The sequence below is a fragment of the Sinocyclocheilus grahami genome, unplaced genomic scaffold (genome assembly GCF_001515645.1).
Source record: "Sinocyclocheilus grahami isolate Dianchi unplaced genomic scaffold, SAMN03320097.WGS_v1.1 scaffold1562.1, whole genome shotgun sequence".
Taxonomy (NCBI): domain Eukaryota; kingdom Metazoa; phylum Chordata; class Actinopteri; order Cypriniformes; family Cyprinidae; genus Sinocyclocheilus; species Sinocyclocheilus grahami.
Genome location: NW_015506741.1, coordinates 215,321 through 221,476, shown reverse-complemented (window position 1 = coordinate 221,476; position 6,156 = coordinate 215,321).

Genomic DNA, 6,156 nt, shown 5'->3' with positions numbered 1-6,156 from the left:
AAAATTATTGGTCATCCAATCTTTTACGTTTTTAACCCATTCTGTTAGCTTAGATAATTTAGAAGTTAAGATAAGAGTGTACGAGGAGTATAAATGTTTGATAGGTGCTGATTTATACAAATAATTAATATTGAAGAACTGGCAGAAATGTGGCAGAAAGTTACCATGAGCTGAAGAATGAATGCTGTATCAGATGCAGGTAATCAAGTCCATCTCTCTCTCATAATACTCTACGTAAGACAGTGAGCTTTTGATACAGTAATACAATAAGCTTTCAATGAAGCAATGCAATATTCCTTTGTTACTAGTTCTAAAATGACATTTTCTAATTAGTAACAGCCTTGGGCTGAGCCTTTTAAACTGTCAACTTAACATTTGAATCTGTGGTGGAAGGAATTAGTTCTACATAAAAAATTGGTAGAAATTGGTTGTTTCTTATTTAATAACACGCTTGTGTTGTCAAACTGTTGTATAAATGCCATATCACACTCGTACCCATGTGATATCGCTCTATATCAGCATGGCTGTGATTACCTAAAAATTACTGGAGCACTAACCCGCCACAGCAGACCCCATTTTTTGGGTCACTGTTTTTCACAGGTCCTCCTCCTTCCTGCACTTCACCAACAGTTCGAGAGCTAGTCACCATGATCCATTGCACAAAATAAGAAGCATATTTACTGGTGTTACCTCCTCCTTTCGTTGTGTTTTTGGGTCATTCCACGAAATCGGTGCCTTTAAAAAATAAAAAGTTTAATCAACATTTATTAAATTTCTATGAAATGAAGACACCTTAAAATTACAAGAAATTGTATTGTGCCATCTCAGGCTATGAAATTTATTATTTTATGACTATTTTTCTACCTCATGTTTTGGTATGATTGTCAACCCTGTTACCAACACAAGCGTTACTAGATTCTATAGTATAAGTCAGATAGAGATGAACAGAGCTCAAGACCTCAGAAGAAAAGCAAAATGAAAATCATTAAAGAAGTGCTCAAGTTCAAGGCCTTGAAATAAACCAAACTAACTGAACACATATGTCACTATTCTTCAAATGTTGGATCATGCCCACACGTTTCAAAATATTGCACCACTACAAGAAGACTGTATGCATGTTCCAAATGAGTAGAGCAGGGCAACAGCCGAGGCAGTCGCTGTTTCATTTGTGGAGAAGAGGGACATCAAGCTTTTAGATGCTGAAATAGGACTAAATGTAAAGGAATGACTTACCAAACTATCAAAAGCAGCCAACCTTGATGAAGCAAGGTCAGTGGATAGCGATGCCCAGGACGTGAGTGTGAATGGTGCAGCCTATCTTCACACACCTAGAGACGCAAATTCAGGACAAAACAAAGTGGCAGAATTAGTTGGAAGGAACTTGACATGGGTGCACAAGTCAGTATTCTCAACCTGAGTGAGTTAATTAGGAACCAAATCTCTGAATGTGCCGGCTATCAATGGGGAAACTCTGCCCTCTGATGGTTGGGTTAAAGCGACTGTGAACCTACCCGGCAACAGAAATCCTGACTTGGCGAGTTCCATTTTTGGTGGGTAGCATTGCCCTTGAACGACCTCTGCTTGGATTTAATGTGATTGAACAGCTGATTAAGGGACAGACAAACGGAAAAATAGTCCTGTCTACTATTATGATATTGCTTAGTGGGGCAATGGAAAGAGAAAATGCCAAGCAAGAGCAATTGTGAGTTTCATACAGACCCAAAAAGCCATCTAATCTACTGTACAAAACTGTCAGAGTAGGAATACAGGATATTCTCATTCTGGCAGGACAACTGGCACAAGTTAAATGTAAAGTACCAGAAGATTTTGACCTGTCAGACTAATTTCTTATGTTTGAATTCAATCAAGAGAACTCGAAGTTGGATCAGCTTGATTTGGGTGATGGCCTGTTGGAAGTCTGCAGGACAAAAAGGCCAATCATACAAGTTCCAGTAGGAAATTACACCAGATATGATATCACCTTGCCTCGACAAACAGCACTTGGAAGCATACAGCCAACTGTAAGAATTGTAGAGATGGACCAAATAGTTGAGCCAGCCAGTGTTGAAGTCAGTAGTGCTGATGTAGCCGAGCCCTATGCAGCAGAGTAAAACTATTCAAACACCAACGTGATTCTATTCCTAAATTACAATGATTCGTCAGTTACATTCCTCAACCTTTGACGTGTGCGATCAATGTTGTGATCACTTGGTTCGTCCGTGCAGTGTACGATCACATCAGTGTTATTTGAACATTTAAATTTGCGTTCGCGCTGCCATTGACCTAAAGAGAGCAGTTGTCATCTGTCATGAATGAAATAGCTTCACAGAAATAATGATACTGCGTGGCTGAAAAGACTAACAAAACATTCAGACAAACATTCAAATCACAGAAGTACTGGGATAAAAGTTTATAGTTCAGATATAAACTCTGATGTGTATGGTAAATGAGCTTTTGAAAGTAATTTGACACTTCAAATGAAGATTTATCGGTTACATTGTTACGCCAGTAGGTGGCAAAAAGGGGCTGTTAAAATCTATTTGTCTTTGAATCATACGAGAGATTCGTTCAAGAACGCGGATTCATCCAGTAATGAAACAAGGACATCTTGAGTGAGTCATTAAATCATTCATTCATAAATTACATGTGATTTTGTGTAGTTGTCTAATGTTTTTTCTTCAGAATCATGGGAGAACCCACAACTTCCATTGGGAAAAAAATGTTCATGGTATTCAGCTCCAATAAATGGTTTGCAAAAAAGAGACACAGAATAAATGTTTGATATCATTATTTAATCACATTGGAATCGAAACCGGGAATCGAAAAGAATCGGAAATCGATAAGCAGGATCGTAATCGGAATTGATCAAATTCAAACGATACCCAACCCTAGACATTGCAGATTATCAAACTGAAGGAATCTAATGCTGTACTTACTAGTGATACAAGAAAAGGAGCTAGAGGAGCTGTCAAAAAAAAGCTTATGCATGAATGGATAAAGCTGCACTTGGAAGGAGGACTTCTATTTCATAAAACCGAGCAAAGACGTCAATTCATTCTGCCTGATGAGTATGAGTATAAACAAATTGTTCTCAAGCAACTACATAACAACATGGGCCATGTTGGCATAGAAAGAGTTCTTAGCCTTGCCAGAGACAGGTTCTATTGGCCGTTCATGAAAAGAGACTTTGATACGTTACACGACAATGTCCATGTATAAAACAGAAAAGCCAGTTGTACACGCAAGAGCTCCAATGGGCAGCATAATGACCAGTTCACCCTTTGAGCTTGTAACTATTGATTACTTGCACCTGGAACGCAGCAGCGGAGGGTATGAGTACATTCTTGTAATCGTAGATCATTTTACAAGGTTTGCTCAAGCTTGTGCAACCAAAAATAAGTCAGAAAAGACAGCAGCTGATTTTTTTTTTTTAAATGACTTTATTAGATATGATGATTCCAACAGTGTGGATAGAGTGATGTTTAACCGCTGCGTAAGATCAGCAATGGAGCCACGCTCAATCTCATATACTGTATTTCAGGCTTCAGGGCATTTCTGAATGATAACAATTGCATGACAAAGTTATTGAGCACAAAAACCTAAAGCATGTTTCCACTTCATTCATTCCACAGAACCTGCCTTGTAGTTGTCCTGTACGTATGTCCATTGTTGCACAAAATACTGACACCCTAAAATACTCTTTGGCATTCTGCAGACACTGGTCTTCCCACAGTTCATCAAAGTGTGTCTTCATGCGTCTTGTGCGCTTATGAGTAAATGAAGACCTAATGCTTCATAATAGCCTTCAAGGCTTACAAACTCCCTTCTTAAGCCCTATTTGGATGAGATTAGTTTTACATGGGGAAGTGGGGTAAAGTAATTATTACCAGAGCTTTTCAGGGATTTTAGTCCCATCCAAAAATGTGCCATCTCAGTAATCATTATGGACAATGTCAGCAAAGATTAAAATTTTTACCTTCTGTAAAAAGGTCTAGAAAAATTACCTCAGATAATGCTAATCCTGTACAAATAGACCAGCTATATGTGACCATAAATATTTCCTGTTTAAAAGTAGTTTTCCATGATTTTTCAAGTATGGTTGCACTTGCCGCTCCATCTGAAAGCACGTGATGGAGATTTACTATTAATCATAGAACCAGCTTTACTGACGAGATGTGCGTGACAATGACATGCGATTTATCGTGCAGCCCTAAGTTTGTTTGTTGATCACAAAGTACAAAATAGATGAGGAAAACTAGGATGCCGGGTGTATTCAAAGCGCCGCCATTACTGTCTAGAGTGCGTGGAATGGTGCGCTGTGATTGGTTGAGCGGATATATCGCATTCTGCAGAAAAGGGAGACTGGTGTTTGTCGCGGTTTGGAAAAAAAGGGAGAAAACATGACAGAATAACGCGTTATTATTATATATATTATATATATAATGCAATATCGCATTCTGCGTAAAATAAAAAATTGCCTTTTCAATACCGACCAGATACAATACTGATTTTGGCAGAAACGCAATTTTTTTTTAAATGGCGTTTATCGCATTTTGGAACCAAAATCTTCATATGTAGGTTAGCACAGTCAGCACATCCCATAAAAAAAGGCATTAAAAATCTTTAGCAAGTTTATTAAAAAGAAAGGCAGGCGCTGCATCAGCTACACTACCTATTCCAAAACAGGTGGACGTGGAAATCACTACCTATGCTCAGGAGTCCCCCGATAACGCAGAGCAGAATCCTCTCATCTGGTGGAAAGAGAATCAAAATAGGTTCACCCTGTTGGCAAATGCAGCCAAAAATACCTTTGCACATGTGCAACAAGCTGCACATTTGAGAGGGTGTTCAGCACAATGGGGAATATAATCACCCCGGCAAGTTCCCTTCTTAAACCAGAGATGGTGAACATGCTGGTTTTCCTGGCAAGGAACATGTAGGCTATGCAAGGACCGTCACCAACAGCCAATTTAGTGTTGGTGCATCAAGAGCACTCATTCATGGTTTGTATAACAGATTTGTTCTGTACTCCTGCATTGTCTTTACCTTGATTGCAATCCTCATTCATTAAAACTTTACAAGCGAGAAGCTGGTTTGCTTTCTCCAGCTGTGAAAATGCAATTTGCTTACCATAGAGCGGTGGGATGTTTTGACGTTCCGTTCGGTCTGTATTTCACATCATTACTCCTCCCACTTCTGGTAGTTTTACTGAGATTTCTTATCCCATCTGAATTGGCCATTAATATTACAGATGTCCTGTGGTAAAATTTACATTACTCCATCTCTGTCTAATGCAATCCCCAGTAGTTTGCTGCCTAGCATGATTTTTTATCTTGGACGACACGTGAGGCAACGTTTACAGTCTCCAAACGTTTTGCCCTGCATTACTGTCAATTACCGCTCCATTGCTTTTTTCAAGTAATGCATAGTTCTGCATGCTTATCGTGGTTCTTAAAGAGATGAGTGGTTTTACTGAGCACTTGTAAAACATCCACATTGCGAAATCGCAAAGATACATTTCTGGATGCCCAACAGAACACTTCTTTATGCTCCCAATGAAAAAGAAGCTTTTGTACAGTGTCATAATATTCACGCACCTCTGTCACATTCTAGCAGGTGTCGTTAAGAACAAGATTTAAGTTGTGGGACACGCAGTAGATATAAATTGTTCTGGGTTCCCTTTAAATGTGAATGTGTTTCTGAACGCCAGAATATGCTCCACTCATTGCACTTGCACTGTCATATCCCAGAGCTTGGCACCTGTGTATAGATATACTTTCAGTCTCTAAAAGCTTTACTATTTCATTTTCTAGCCCCAAAGCACTGTGTTTATGTACTGCAAGGAAACCCCAAAAGCTCTCATTAATCTCACCAATCTCGGTTGGTTTCCCATTGTGATACTTAAGCTGAGCCAAGTGTTCAGATATGTTGCCATTGTTATCTATTCTGGAGATGTCTTGTATTGTTTCCAGGCAATATAGGGTCATATCTTCAAAGTTCAAAAACCATTGTTTTATTAATCAATTTTCTCCCGATTACCACAAAATGCTGCATTGCAAGTGTGATTGTTACACCTACAATTCTAGTGAGACACTCAGTCCAATAACTGACCTATTGTGTGTATGCAGATGACATTCTGGCATCAACAGTAAGGTT